Raw genomic sequence first — 18270 nt, 5'->3', positions numbered from 1 at the left:
GTGGTCCAGGGAGGAGCAGGCTCACCCACCCTGCCAGGCTGTGGTCCAGGGAGGGGCACCACGTCTTAACAACAGCTCTTGAGTTGAGACAGGGCGGAGGGGAAGCAATATTTCAGGGAATCTCAGCTCTCGAGGTTGAGGGGAAAGCAGAGGAAAGCTTGCCCTCAGTTTTAGAGGTTCATTAGACAGGTAAGGAACGTTCCTCCTCAGCTGAGCATGTACTACAGTGTTGCCAGTCTGGCAAGGCTACGTCACATGGGCTCTCATGGCTGATGAACACCGTGTAGGGTAACGCCACGTGTGGCATCAGTGGCTCTCTCCTACACTACCCACATCCCCGTCCCACCACCACCACCACCACCACCACCACCACCACCACCACCATCACCACCATCACCACCACCACCACCACCATCACCACCACCACCACCACCACCACCACCACCACCGCGGCCATCTTGCGCTGGCCACCCGCATGCGTCCTGGTCGGCACAGCACACTCACCTTCGTGTCTTGCGGCTGGCCTCCCCCGCATGCGGCGCCGCCTGGGGAGATTAAATATTAAGTCCTGACGACGCTATTATCACATTCCTCACCCAGGGCCCGCCTCGCCCGGGACACCCAGGGCCCGCCTCGCCCGGGACACCCAGGGCCCGCCTCGCCCGGGACACCCAGGGCCCGCCTCGCCCGAGACACCCAGGGCCCGCCTCGCCCGGGACACCCAGGGCCCGCCTCGCCCGGGACACCCAGGGCCCGCCTCGCCCGGGACACCGGCCATCCTCTTGCTACCCTCTGGAGGCCGGGCAAGGACATATATATATATATATATATATATATATATATATATATATATATATATATATATATATATATATATATATATATATATATATATATATATATATATATATATAATGTTAATAATGATAATGATAACAATAAATTATTGTTATTATCATTACTATTATTATATCATCATTACAGTGGGGCTTCTGCAGATTCCTTGTTGTACTCTACGTGGGAGCAGGATAAGGTGGGCTCCTTTTGGGCAATAAAGTTCTCGACGACACTTTGCTTTCAGTCTGCAGACGATGACACAACCTGGGTGAAGGTGCTCGCGGTCTTACCTCGTAGTAGTCATCTGCTCCACACTGCTCATGACCTCAGACATTAGCCGAGCCTCCGTGTGTGTGTGTGTGTGTGTGTGTGTGTGTGTAAGCGTGCGTGTGGGCAGTATATGCGTGGCGTGCGTGTGTTATGCGTGGCATGTATGTGTCGGCTTCGAGCCCTCTCATCTTAACACCTTCCTGGACGCAACCCAACATTACGCCACACACACACACACACACACAGCGAGTAGGTAGTACGGAAAGTGAAGGCTAGAGTAAGCTGAGTGGGGACCAGGTAGTGGAGTGGGCCTCGGGTGGGGTGGAGAGGAGAGAGACCTGTGTGTTGGGAGGGAAAGGAAACTTAGGTTTGATGACCCACAACACAAGCGGCGACTGTCAATATAATCAGGCACACCTACAACTGAATGATTAATATATTCTCTATTGTTGATATTCTTTTTTATCTTTTTACACCGAAAGCAAACGCCATATCCACAATCAGGTCTCAGAAACCTTTACGTGGTATACCTTGACCCCTTCATATACCTTAGTTCAGGCCACTGATATCACGTCATCCCCTGTATACCACATCGTTCAAAACTGCTCTATCCCATGCACGCTTCACACTCATGCATGTTCAGACCCCGACCCCATCATTATGTATTCTGTTTATAAGGTTCATTAGTTTAATATCTGTGTATATGGAGTGCCTGTTGTCACGAGATGTGTGTAGCAAGGCAAGGGCTCGTCCATATACCGCACCTCTTTCAGATCTCGTCTCTAAATATCTCTATCGCTGTGTAGGTAGTGCAAAGACTCAAGGTTGTGGACTTGGTCTCTGAGCATCGCAGACGCTCGATGTGACTGGCAGGAGATGTTCAGAGTCCGGACTTATGATGTGACTGGCAGGCGATATATGGGGTCTGGGACTTGGTTTGACTTCCTGGCGAAATCTAAGACTTTGGACGTCATTTCCTGTCCACTTTTAAGAGGAAGGATCCTAAATATGAAGATCCTGAAACGGACTAACAACAGATGTCGAACATGAAATAATTTTTCGCTTTACACGGCATAATTATCAAGACTAATTATGATTTACATCGGTAATTAACAAAATATCAGAGGCACGTGACGAACTAAAGAACCAACCATAAAATTATGGTAATTATCCGTACATATGTTAACAGATCCGGTATGTCTGACCTGCTCCTCCTCAGAAAGATTGATACCGCTTCATAATTCATCAACCACACACCATAACTCATCAGTCACGACCCTTAATGATAGTTCATCGGTCACTCCACCGTCAGTGGGGTAGGTAACGGATGAGAAGGACGAGAGGCGATTTTTCTCGGCTTTTAGAAGGTTCGAAGTGGCCTTAGAAAACTGAAGAGGCTTGACGTGTGTTCTTAGAGGTTCGAGTGGACTTAGGTAGTACTGGCAGGTTCAGATGGTCGTAGCGAGGCCAGAGGTTTTTGAAGGATCAAGTGGTCCTTATGAGCTAAGAGGATTGTTGTTAGGAATCTTTGGAGGGTCTTGGGTCCACAGGACCGAAAAAATGAAGAATTTACCATTTTTTTATTCTAATGTTCTTTTTTCTAATCGGAACGTCTTTATTATTCGTGTTTTCCATATCGGATCTGTAGCGAACATCTGAGTCTGTCATGACGTGCGCTACAGATGTCACTCGCCACGGAGGCGCTGAAGCTTCATCTGCAGTGGTTGGTGTTAGAATCAGTCGCTAGAGGGCAGGTTACAGCTGGAGTGCAGGTTACAGCTAGAGGGCAGGTTACAGCTGGAGTGCAGGTTACAGCTAGAGGGTAGGTTGCAACTGGGGTGCAGGTTACAGCTGAAGCAGAGAAAATGTCGCCTTTTAGAGTTCTTTACGTACAGCGGAGTTACAGTCTCATTTGGGTACTGAAAGATCATAGGAAAGACTCAGGTCTTTATGGTCCTATATGATGCTGGTGGAAGACCCAGTGGAAGAAGACCAGATGGCCAACGTTACCGTTGTGGAGCAGATGACCCTGGTGAAGACCCAGTCCCCCTGTGGTCCCTGCAGGTGCTGGAAGACCTTCAGAGACCACTAAGACCTCCTCCTCCCTCTCCTCACCTGTACCCTCACCCAGAGGGACGACCGCCACACAACCCCAGACCTTTGTCGTCTGCAGAACGGTAGTGGCGACAGGATTAAACCGTGAAACAATAAACCAACATTTTTATCTAAATTCCTGCACGACCTCCTCCCTGCCAGGAATGAGGTAATGGTTGTAATCTTGCCCCAGCATCTCTGGCGGAGAGCCCTTGCAACAAGGCCTCCCTGTTCGATGGGAGGTTAACAGACGACCCCCGTCAAGCTCACAAGCTTCTAAATAACACTTCCCGGCGCGGGTCGTGACGACTCCCGTGGCCAGATGTTCTTCAGGAGAGATAGTCGGCCTCTTCTTCGTATCATTTCGGTGTATTTCGTGCATAAAAAGGAATTCTTCGTCGTCACGTCCGGGCTAGAATGAAGCTACGGACGTGACCCACAAACCAGTGAGGGAGGCAGTCGTCCCTCCTGGGGCGGCAGCAGTAACTGATCCCTCAACAGCTTGTATCTTAAGCTCATGTTTCGCGTCATCGGTCAACTCACACGTATCGAAATTTTCCGGAGCTCCGTCAAGACCACCAGGAAAGCTACCTGCTCCGCCTCACAACGGAGCGCTCACAGCTCATCGCCTTCACTCACAAACACACCTACAGACGCGTGTCCGAACTCACACGAAGATATCTGGCAAGAGCGGGAGGTGTTGGCGGTGGAGAGGGGACACCAGCGGCCGCAAAGATGATGTATGGAGTTTGAAGATTACCTCCGAGATAAGGACGCCAAATCAAATTAGTACTTTTTATCTAATTAATGGTGTATTATATGCCATCAGATGGTCATAAAAAGTCGTTTACAATCCCCACCTTCCGCTACCCAGCACTTACGTCATCCGGGGAAGGTCAAGCACTGTATTACATGTTTATATATGTATATATATATATATATATATATATATATATATATATATATAAACAATCGCATGTTTACCAAATGGCGTCCTAGCTTCATCTCTTCGATGCATATCAACTGACTTATTTCTCTCTTGTGTCCCCCCTGATAATGTGATTATTACACGAAAGTGCACTTGGGAACTTATCGTGTTTCATTTTCCCCGTGGACTCATAGAAATATCTATCTATCTATCTATCTGTCTATCTATCTATCTATCAATCTATATATATATATATATATATATATATATATATATATATATATATATATATATATATATATATATATATATATATATATATATATACGTATATACTGCAACAAGTGTTAACTGATTTTCAAAACAAAAATAAACAACTCGAGTGAGGCAGTTGTATGATCGGTAAAACATATGGAATTTGATGAATCTTGATTTCTTTGTTTATATCAAAAGAAAATGGAGTACATCACTTATATGGTGGCATGATCCAGGGTCCAGCTCGCTGTGTTGTCTGGTCGTCAAGTATAACTTCGCATTATTCCCTCCAGCACGTTAGCTAGTTCTAATGAGACCTCTCGAACAACCCTTCACACACACACACACACACACACACACACACCTTGAGAGCCACTCCGGAACTCATTAATACAGAAACAAACACCTACGGTGATCCAGGTTCGATTCACCTGATAACGAGATACGACGACGCATGACTCCACACTCCCGCCTACACCGGCACTTTCTTTCAAAGAGGCCGACGCCGCCGGTGTCCCGGGACGACTTGCTGAGGGCGGCCTGTGTCCCGGGAAGACGTGCTGAGGGCGGCCTGTGTCCTGGGACGACGTGCTGAGGGCGGCCTGTGTCCTGGGACCATGTACAGCCGGTACATGGGAGTACAGGCGGTAAATGGGGGTACAGCCGGTACATGGGAGTACAGGCGGTACATGGGAGAGCCAGATAACAGAAGACCTCGGTGATGATCTTTGACGAAGTCATCACCTGGAGAACAGTCATGATGATATAGATTCCTTCTTGATACAGATGGCAACAGAACAGTATAGATGACAACAGAACAGTATAGATGGAAATAGAACAGTATAGATGGAAATAGAACAGTATAGATGGCAACAGAACAGTATAGATGGCAACAGAACAGTATAGATGGAAATAGAACAGTATAGATGGAAATAGAACAGTATAGATGGCAACAGAACAGTATAGATGGAAATAGAACAGTATAGATGGAAATAGAACAGTATAGATGGAAACAGGATCACAAGGAGAGAACTAAAGCCTTTGACAGGGCGTGTCGCTGGGAGGCTGTGTGTTGTGTGCATAAGAAGTACAAATATTTAGTCATGTTTGTGTGCATTTGTGTTCACAGGTGACCCCAGGTTCTGTGTTAGTGATGACCGTGAACACCAGCTGTTTCAGAAATCATGTAATATGTTGATGTATGTACACACACACACACACACACACACACACACACACACACACACACACACACATGTAAATGTGCCTTCGGATAATGCCAAAGTTCTTGAGGGATGTAAAGAGTGTTCACAAGTGAGCGCTTCACATAAACTCATGCCAGGTCAGGGAACATCATTATCTACGGTGTTTCGGCGGGAATAATGTCCGGCTTGTGGTGAGAAAGGCGAGTCTTTGGTGGGCTGTTCTGCTGCAGCTGATGATAGTGATGGTGGAATGGTGGTGGTGATAGTGATGGTGGAATGGTGGTAGTGATGGTGGAATAGTGGTAGTGATGGTGGAATAGTGATGGTGATGGTGATGGTGGAATGGTAATGGTGATGGTGGTGGAGGTTTTGATGAAGCCCTACTGAAGCTTTTCTGTATTCGTCACTTTTAATGGATCTAATTTTTGGCCACAAACCAGGGAACGCTTGACATCACAAACACACACATGGTGGCGCACCGGTGACCTCGAGTTTCGTCTGGTGACACACGTACAATACATGACATTAAGCAGGTCAGTCCATCGCCAGGTACATGATAAGTGGCAGTAGCGACGTCATGTGATGTAAAGATTATAAGTTAACTTCACGGGTCGAACCATTAAACCCCATGTCTTGTATCTCACCCGTCATCTTCAGAGTCGAAGCTGTTTCGAATCTCACCTATAATCACACAAGAGTCGAAACCACTTCGACTCTCCGTGTGAGGTTCGTATCCTCTGGCTTATCAAGATGGCCACTGCAATGACCATAGTAACCTTTCTCAGTTATCAATTACAGGTTGGATGGGCTTCACACATGGCGTAATTCATGATAACGGTATCACTCTAAATTATTTCTTGACTCGTATAAACAGCATCTACTAAAAAGAAATAGAAACCACGGTCAGAAAAAAGAGAAGAGAGTAATAGCCATAAAGGATTGGCCAATTAGCTGGCCTCGTTATGTTGTTCTCTCGTTATTATATGGTGGCGATGCTGCCTAATCGTCCATCTAATTCTTTTATCGATGTTGAGAGAAAATATGGTTCAATTTGGCTTCAACTAAGTACCAGGTCCGGGTGGCGGCTGCACTGGAGGTCCACAGTCAGTACATCATATGAGTTTCAGCAGAAACAAATGAAAATCGGTTTTCTTCGATTCTTTTGTCCTTCACCGTTGCTGCAGCAGTGACCAACCACGTGTTATGATCATCATTATCATCATTATCATCATTATGATCATCATTATCATCATTATGATCATCATTATCATCATTATCATCATTATCATCATTATCATCATTATCATCATTATGATCATCATTATCATCATTATCATCATTATGATCATCATTATCATCATTATGATCATCATTATCATCATTATGATCATCATTATCATCATTATCATCATTATCATCATTATGATCATCATTATCATCATTATGATCATCATTATCATCATTATGATCATCATTATCATCATTATGATCATCATTATCATCATTATGATCATCATTATCATCATTATGATCATCATTATCATCATTATGATCATCATTATCATCATTATGATCATCATTATCATCATTATGATCATCATTATCATCATTATCATCATTATGATCATCATTATCATCATTATCATCATTATGATCATCATTATCATCATTATCATCATTATGATCATCATTATCATCATTATGATCATCATTATCATCATTATCATCATTATGATCATCATTATCATCATTATGATCATCATTATCATCATTATGATCATCATTATCATCATTATCATCATTATCATCATTATCATCATTATCATCATTATGATCATCATTATCATCATTATCATCATTATCATCATTATGATCATCATTATCATCATTATGATCATCATTATCATCATTATCATCATTATGATCATCATTATCATCATTATCATCATTATCATCATTATGATCATCATTATCATCATTATCATCATTATCATCATTATCATCATTATGATCATCATTATCATCATTATGATCATCATTATCATCATTATGATCATCATTATCATCATTATGATCATCATTATCATCATTATGATCATCATTATCATCATTATGATCATCATTATCATCATTATCATCATTATCATCATTATCATCATTATGATCATCATTATCATCATTATGATCATCATTATCATCATTATCATCATTATCATCATTATCATCATTATCATCATTATGATCATCATTATCATCATTATCATCATTATCATCATTATGATCATCATTATCATCATTATCATCATTATCATCATTATGATCATCATTATCATCATTATCATCATTATCATCATTATCATCATTATGATCATCATTATCATCATTATCATCATTATCATCATTATCATCATTATCATCATTATCATCATTATCATCATTATGATCATCATTATCATCATTATCATCATTATGATCATCATTATCATCATTATCATCATTATCATCATTATCATCATTATGATCATCATTATCATCATTATCATCATTATCATCATTATGATCATCATTATCATCATTATGATCATCATTATCATCATTATGATCATCATTATCATCATTATCATCATTATCATCATTATCATCATTATGATCATCATTATCATCATTATGATCATCATTATCATCATTATGATCATCATTATCATCATTATCATCATTATCATCATTATCATCATTATCATCATTATCATCATTATCATCATTATCATCATTATCATCATTATCATCATTATCATCATTATCATCATTATCATCATTATGATCATCATTATCATCATTATCATCATTATGATCATCATTATCATCATTATCATCATTATGATCATCATTATCATCATTATCATCATTATGATCATCATTATCATCATTATCATCATTATCATCATTATCATCATTATGATCATCATTATCATCATTATCATCATTATCATCATTATCATCATTATGATCATCATTATCATCATTATGATCATCATTATCATCATTATCATCATTATGATCATCATTATCATCATTATGATCATCATTATCATCATTATGATCATCATTATCATCATTATCATCATTATCATCATTATGATCATCATTATCATCATTATGATCATCATTATCATCATTATGATCATCATTATCATCATTATGATCATCATTATCATCATTATGATCATCATTATCATCATTATGATCATCATTATCATCATTATGATCATCATTATCATCATTATGATCATCATTATCATCATTATGATCATCATTATCATCATTATCATCATTATGATCATCATTATCATCATTATGATCATCATTATCATCATTATGATCATCATTATCATCATTATGATCATCATTATCATCATTATGATCATCATTATCATCATTATCATCATTATCATCATTATGATCATCATTATCATCATTATGATCATCATTATCATCATTATGATCATCATTATCATCATTATGATCATCATTATCATCATTATCATCATTATCATCATTATGATCATCATTATCATCATTATCATCATTATCATCATTATCATCATTATGATCATCATTATCATCATTATCATCATTATCATCATTATGATCATCATTATCATCATTATGATCATCATTATCATCATTATGATCATCATTATCATCATTATGATCATCATTATCATCATTATGATCATCATTATCATCATTATGATCATCATTATCATCATTATCATCATTATGATCATCATTATCATCATTATCATCATTATCATCATTATGATCATCATTATCATCATTATCATCATTATCATCATTATCAGCATTATCAACATTATCATTACTATCATAATCATTATCACTATCATTACCATCATAATCATCATTATCATCATTATCATCATTATCATCATTATGATCATCATTATCATCATCATTATCGTTAACATTATTATTGATAACGTATCCAACTTCCTGCTGCCAAATTCTGAGGATCTCAGCAGCAGGCGAGCCTGGTCTGTGCTGTGAGGGAGTCAGACCTTCCCCCTGGGTGAAGGTTGTTCACTGGACCATCCACTGCTATGACGCCTGATGTCATTTCATCGTTATTTTTTTCAATATATTTCCAAGAAATGAAAATATTGTTACACATGGAAAGCATGAAGACGTTTGGTTTACAGACGACAGGTTATAGATGGCAAATATATCTGGCGCTCTTCTCTCTCAGTGCAACAAAGGAACAGTTTCCATCAAACGACGGATCACAAACTCCTCAAACCTCAAACAAACAACAGAATAAAAACAAAGAACGTATGCCAGCCCTGGCAGCTGGCCGCCACCACCAACTCACACGTCATCACAACCTACAAAATCACCATTAGCGCATCATAATGGTGATTAATGGTGAAGCTGGGCGTAATGGCGACAGGTTAAGCCTCCATTAGGTGACCAAACGCTATTAAAGACCCGACAGGAGATGTGGCGTTGGGTGGCGGTGGAGAGGCTGGGTACCAGGTCTCCCTGGCTACACTGCACTATACATGTTACACTGTAATATACATGTTACACTGTACTATACATACTATACTGTATTATACATGTCATACTGTATTATACATGTTATACTTTACCATACATGCTACACTGGGGTTTCTTAGGTGCAGATGGGACCGGGGTTACAAGTGGGGTTACGAGCCTGGTGCTGGGTGGGAGTCCGCTGTACTGAGGTTGTTGACGTGGTGGTGGGATGTGGAGGTTGATGTAGGAGGTGAAAAGAAAGTGTGGAGAGGATGAAGAACTTGTTTGTGGGGAAGCTGGTAAGTGGAAGGTTCTTATTCATCCAACGTTAATATGTTGGAGCGAGAGAGAGAGAGAGAGAGAGAGAGAGAGAGAGAGAGAGAGAGAGAGAGAGAGAGAGAGAGAGAGAGAGGTCTCGCGTAGTGACTGGGTATAGTGTTGGATGAAGCACTGTATATAGTCTGTAGTCTCGTGATGTAGAGTGAGGATGGAGGGAGAGACCCACGGGTACGTCCGTGAATGAAGAGATGTAACAGATGATGGAAGAAATAGTGTGAAGGAGGCTGCATAGTAGAGTGTATGATAGAGTAGAGAACTTCTACATGCAGAGCCATCTGAGGATGACTTCCCTTAACCCCTCCTCCATCTAGGGATGACCTCCCTTAACCCTTCCTCCACCTGGGGTAGACCTAACTTAACCCATTCTCCACCTACCTTGATTTCCTGTCGTTAATAAGACTCCATCCTTGTACCTCATTACAGACCCAGGTACCACAATACTGCCATCCTAGCCCGCTCAGTGTCCCCTGCTCCTGCGGGCGGCGCCATGATACTCATGATGAGCTCATTATCACGTGGGAAGAAAAAACTGTCGTCTGGTGAAAGGGATGGGCGATAAAAATCTGAAATTGAATTTGCATTGAGGAAGATGAGCGGGGCTGACCAGGGCCGAGTGAGGAAAATATGTGAGTAAAGGGGTTTGATATGAGTGAGTAAAGGGGTTGAATATGAGCGGGACAAACTGTGAGTGAGTGGCATTGACTTCGAGGGAGAGGGATTGACCTTCCTCTCAGTAAGGTCTGAATGCGTGTGAATGGGACTGATTACAGGTGATAAAGTCTAATTTTTAGTGACCGAAAATAATCATGAATGTGTGGGACTAATTGTGAGTGGAAGTAATCATGAAAAGGATTCGTTAAGTTAGTAATATGGTAGTTGACGGGACTAATGATGAGCGAGTTGAACTAAACATGTGTGTGGAACTAATTCTAAGTGACCGGGACTATCTATGAGTAAGTAGGACTAATTACGAGTGAGTGGGACTAGTTATATACGAACGCGACTAATGATAAACAAGTGGGACCAATTATGAATAAATGGAACCACTATTGAATGAGAGGAATTACTCATAAATGCGTGGGTCTAACTACAAGTGAGTGGGGTCTATTTACACATGGCTAGGCCTAATTTCGAGTTGATAGAGCCAATCAAAAGCGAGAGAAAGTATAAGACATAAAACAAAATCCTATTTACAACTCATAAACCCACAGGTTTTAAGAAAATGGGAACAATACCTATGAGGTCAGAGCAGATAATTCTATAACAACCATACAACATATTTTTCCACATTATTCCAGTTTTCCCTCGTGTGAATACCCAAACAACCAGTAAACAGTAAATGAAGACAAGATACTATTACTCTCCTTTAGCAGATAACCTCGTCATGGACCATCAAGACCTGTTCTGGCCACGCACTGTCTATTTCCCAGCCCATAAATCACCCAGTGATAGAGGAACACAAGCAACACACCGCCAGACCACTCTCGTCTGCACAGGTTGAGGCTACTCCGTCCATCTCCGGAGCTGAGGCCACCAGCACCACCAGCCCTGCACCGCACACAGCACCAGACGACCTGCTCATACCGCCGCCCTGACCTCTGCCGCTGGCGGGGCGACTCAGGTTCCTCAGTCACTGCCGACCGTCGCAGGACGAGGTGGAGGGGAAGGGAAGTGGGGTGAGGGAGAGGAGTAATAAGGGAAGGGACTTCATGTGATGAAAGATCATGTATGGTACAATGACGATGACAAACGATGCGATTAGTGTCTTGAAATGTTTGAAATTCGTGGATTATATTAGAAATGTCGCTCGCGTTCATGATTATCTGGCAAGGTTTAAAGTTCAGTCTGAGAGACGACCTGAGTGCGTCAGGTGTGTGTGTGTGTGTGTGGAGCTGTGTTCTCGACTCCCACACAAGTAGTTGAATATTTGGGGTCACAACTGACGTGTTGTAATTGGCTTGTTTGTTGCCCAGGCACACCCCTCTCGCCCCCCACACTGATGCCACACCTGCTGGTTACTTTGCAGTTCTTCTACACTGTTGCCACACCCGCGAACTACCTGACATTCCTACCTTAGTACCATGCCCGCAGGTTACCTTACTGACCTGGTGGTACCTCACCTGCTTTAGTCTCTCTGGCTACCTTGCATCTTTAAAGACTGTCTAATCAATATATATATATATATATATATATATATATATATATATATATATATATATATATATATATATATATATATATATATATATATATATATATATATATATATATATATATCTTTCTTTCTTTCAAAGTATTCGCCATTTCCCGCATTAGCAAGGTAGCTTTAAGAACAGAGGACTGGGTCTCTGAGGGAATATCCTCACCTGGCCCCCTTCTCAAATTCTAGCATATTGCAATGAAAACTTCAATTAAAAACTCAATACAGACATGTATGATTATTTGGCGAAAGGAATCCATCAACTTTATGAATAACACGACTCTCGAATTGCCTGGGTACACGAGGCTTCCCTTGAGGCACTGTGTTCTGGTCTCCGCCCGACATATAATCCTACAATGTTGGTGTGACAGGAATAATATTATTTTTTTCTAGCGACGACAAAATGACATTTCTCAGGCAGGGATGGTGAAGGCAGGGATGGTGAGGACAAAGTTCTGATGCCCAGAGAAACACGAGAAGAACTGCGCATGGTATGACAAGTCCCACCAAGGAATCATATGAAAGAGCGTCAGTCATTGTGATTAACACTGTGGAAACATAAATATCACGTGGACTGCACATCTTGATGTGATCATACATGTCATACAGCTCAAGCATCTAGGCAATGTTTACCAGCTATGTACACATCACCACCGTCCAAAAACATTTAAAAAAAAGGTATATTCCCACTGTGATCACAACACAGTTCACAAAAGAGTTGCAACCGTCGTATGTGGATAATGTCTGTCAGCTACATAAACATAAAGAGCTTTAGAAAGTATATATATTCGCACGAGTATTGGGACGTCGTCTACAACCCTGAGACAGAGACCCAGTCTTCAGGGGTATGCGGGTGGCGGGTTAACACAAGACTCAGTGTCAAGATGTTCGTATTACCCCCGGGAAAGACACCCTCCGGTCCTGGTGTTTTGCGGTAGAAGATGTTGCCAGGAATATCATTTTCCCTCCGCTTGGCTGGGGGCGTCACGCAGCTCTGGTTGCTGCCTTCTACAAGGAGTTTTGAATGCAACTGAAATTTTTGGAAAATTATGTTGAGTTTGAGACATTTGGGCGTCTGGAGGAGGAGCCTCAGTGGTTTTAAACTCTCGTACTTGGACTTTGAACATCGTAACGAAACTGAAGGCGACTGTAGTCTCAATGTTCGCACTAGAAATATGATTAACATCGACGTCTCTACAGTTCTTCTTCCTGGAGATCAATGTTGAGTTAGAAGGGCTGATGGGTCTACCAGCGTCAGGCATCAGCAGCCTCACAAGTCTACTACATTTCCCGTCGATGGATGACTTAATTGACGTGATATATCCTGCAGTATACAACCTTCCTTAATTATGTAGGAGAACCAGCATGGCGCCTTCCCGTAACGTTGTGAACTGAAGTTAAGTTCCGATGATTCACATCGTAAGTTCCCGTGTTCTGAACTGTGACCCATCAAGGAACTTAGCGTGAGAAACAGAGAAGAACCCACGTAACCTAACTAAACGCAGGAAAGGTCTGTCTGAGCATCATACTAGAAACCCCAACCTGGGAAATTATATTTTGTGATGAAGAAGTACACAGCATCTTCATCCTTCACTCTTGATGATAACCTGTGTCATTACCTGATAGCTAAGGTGTAGGAGTCTTATCTCAAAGTTAACATATTCATTCTGTTGTCCTCTGAGGTTCATGATGCTGGCACGAAGGCTACACGCTCCGGGTCCTCTGGACAAATATGAAACTTCGAGGAATGGCATCACGTTTGTTGGATGATAGTCGAGAGTGACCACGAGATGAGGGGGAACATCCAGGTGTTGCCTAACTCTTGTGTGGTTGACTACTGCAGTATTCCCTCCAGCGGGGGAGAATCAGTTAACGCATTCCTTTATCTTCCAGGATAACGAAGTCATTCATCTGGTGTAATTAGCATTGCTCTTGTCTGAGCAGATGGAGCAAGATGCTACTCTTCTCTTTCTTAACAGCAACATTATCATATCATCATCATACAACCCCAGGACACCTTGTGTGGGGTTCCCGCAGCTTCAAGACCACACTCGAGCCACGAGCAAGGAAGTGATGGACTCTCGAGTGAGAACTGTTGGTAGACGTGACCTGTACTGCCTTTCGTCCACCCACGATGATACGATCTCAACCAACCTAACCTTCCACTCACGGCTCACCCACAAGCAGGCGGAGTCCAGGACTTCAGGAAAATTATTTGTACCCGAAGAAAAGAGAAATGTTGACATGATTTGCTGATTTCACACTGATGTTAGTATAAGGCGGTAAAATGGATTCCAACGAAAGATATGAATTCTTTCTCCTCTTACTATGAGTTGCCCCCTCCCACCACCTCCTCCACAGCGAATACAGTCTTATCAAATTTGAATTAATGTCTCACACATGATCCATACTTTCCCATTCTGGATGTAAGGTCTTCACACCCCCAAAATTAAGGATTCTTTTTACCTTATGGAATTTTAGATTAATTCTTGAAGCTCATGCAGTAGTTATTATAATATTGCTGTTGCATTAGCTTCGTGTAAGTCGTCAAGTTAACAAAATTCCTTCCTGGAGTCTTCTTCAGTAACAGCCGACCAGTGATGCCTCTCCTGGTCGCAGGTTGCTCTGCTGCGAGAGCCGGGACGTCATGAGATAGAGTCAAACCCTCACCTCAGCCTGCAGGAGGTGAGAAGGCTCTCCTCCCGCCACCACCGCCACCAGACGTATCATGTGGCCACTCTATTTAGGATCATATTTCAGGCGACGGGCGTAAGGCGACGGTCTTTTGTTGCCGATCCTCCGTCGGCCGCTAGACCAACTACCCTGCCACGTACCCCATGGTCTATTGTCACTGGTGTTGGTATCTGATCGTACCATCACTTACAGCTTTGTAGTCTTGATACTAATGGTCGTATTGTTGCTATTATCTGTCATTACCCCGTCCACGGTGAGGCCTGTCAGGCAAGACGAGGTTCGAACCATTATTCAGAGGGTGGGTGAGCTCAGTGGCTCCCGGTGTTGTGTGGTCCCGGCTCAGGGAGAGAGACCTGAACACTCCCTGTGGAAAAAGTCGTGAGGGAGGGTGTCAAAGGGTCTTTCTCTCCAGTTCCCCGGGGTTAAAACAGCACCTCCCGGGCCACGCCCGCAACATTCTGACTCGTTTTGATCTACTCAGGAGAGCTAATAGGACAGCATCGATATACTTGTGATTCTGACGCTTACAGAACCCAGAGTGGTCAGCGATACGTAGCAAGCTATCATCAGTCACTGGTGCACACAGTAAGGGTGTTTCTGATTACCTAAAAAGAGAGAGGAGAGTATGAGAGAGGAGGACGAGCGATGATAGTGGTCGGCACCGCAAGTGTTCGCTCACACCACCGCTCTCACCAGCGGCGGCCTTTGTGATGTGGCCTTCTATTAATTAATACATGAGGCGAGACCTGGCTACCGCGGCGGCCGCCCCTGTGGTGCTGGCGGAGGGCCTTGTGGGTGGCGGAGGGTAACGTGGGTGGTGGAGGGTAGTGGAGGGGTGTGATGATGGGCAGGAGTGGAGTGTGGTAGAGGGCAGGAGTGAAGTGTGGTAGAGGAAGATCGGGCAGTGGAGGGTGTGTGGTAGCGGGGTGGGTGTGTTGGGGTCGAGGTGATGGTCTGCACTAACAATGCTCTGTCATCCATCAGGGTAATTAACGACGAACGATTAGAGACCTAATGACGCACTCACATGATGTAAACACAAGCCAGTGAGATGACTTCCACTGACACCCCAGGAGGACAACACACACCCTGTACTACACTCGTTAATACCATCATTGCTGACCACTCACGCTCGTTAATACCATCATTGCTGACTACTCACGCTCGTTAATACCATCATTACTGACTACTCATACTCGTTAATACCATCATTACTGACCACTCATACTCGTTAATACCATCAATACTGACCACTCACTCGTTAATGCCATCATTACTGACCACTCACAATCGTTAATACCATCATTACTGACCACTCGCACTCGTTAATGCCATCATTACTGACCACTCACGCTCGTTAATACCATCATTACTGACCACTCACGCTCGTTAATACCATCATTACTGACCACTCACGCTCGTTAATACCATCATTACTGACCACTCACGCTCGTTAATACCATCATTACTGACCACTCACGCTCGTTAATACCATCATTGCTGACCACTCGAACTCGTTAATGTCATCATTACTGGCCACTCGCACTCGTTAATGCCGTCATTACTAGCCACTCGCACTCGTTAATGCCATCATTACTGACCACTCACACTCGTTAATACTATCATTACTGACCACTCGCACTCGTTAATACTATCATTACTGGCCACTCGCACTCGTTAATGCCATCATTACTGACCACTCACACTCGTTAATACCATCAGTACTGACCAGTCACACTCGTTAATACTATCATTACTGACCACTCACACTCGTTAATGCCATCATTACTGACCACTCACGCTCGTTAATGCCATCATTACTGACCACTCGCACTCGTTAATGCCATCATTACTGACCACTCACGCTCGTTAATACCATCATTACTGACCACTCACACTCGTTAATACCATCAGTACTGACCACTCACACTCGTTAATACTATCATTACTGACCACTCACACTCGTTAATGCCATCATTACTGACCACTCACGCTCGTTAATACCATCATTACTGACCACTCGCACTCGTTAATGCCATCATTACTGGCCACGCTACACATCCAGGGTTTCAGCCAGTCCAACAGTTTACTGGAATAAGGAAAGGTGTTTGGAGAAGAAAATTACAACCACAACTTACTGGTTGTGTCATCACGGACGAATACAACAAATTTCCTGATTGTTATTTATCCAATTTTTTTTTATTATCGAATCTTCTCAGGAGTAAACATTCTCTTGTGCCTTCAGTTTCATTAAGTCACGCCCTTGGTAGGTCGACCAAGTCTACATCATAGCTATACCGCATAGTGAGCGCCTGGATATCTTTGTAATGTAGAAGCCTGAGTATAACTTAGAAGTCATATATATATATATATATATATATATATATATATATATATATATATATATATATATATATATATATATATATATATATATATATATATGTATATATATATATATATATATATATATATATATATATATATATATATATATATATATATATATATATATACATATATATATATATATATATATATATATATATATATATATATATATATATATATATATATATATATATATATATATATATATATATATATATATATATATATATATATATATATGCATATATGACAAAAGTCCCTCGTTATGGAAGTGTTGGGTAAGAGGAAAATAGTGTCAGGTATACAAACACCTACCGAGCCTTAATTAATATCTACATTACTTTTACTCCTTTTTCTCCTTCAGCCGAGATGGCTGTGACTAGGGGCATGTTTTGCCCGCCATGTTGTTGTGTCGGTAACTATAAAACTGGGGCAACTGTTTAGAAGATGAGAAGCGTCGGCATATGAACAAGATCTCTTGTATCTAACAGGCAACCTTA

The sequence above is a fragment of the Panulirus ornatus genome, chromosome 63 (genome assembly GCF_036320965.1).
Source record: "Panulirus ornatus isolate Po-2019 chromosome 63, ASM3632096v1, whole genome shotgun sequence".
Lineage (NCBI taxonomy): Eukaryota > Metazoa > Arthropoda > Malacostraca > Decapoda > Palinuridae > Panulirus > Panulirus ornatus.
This window is presented reverse-complemented; position numbering follows the sequence as displayed.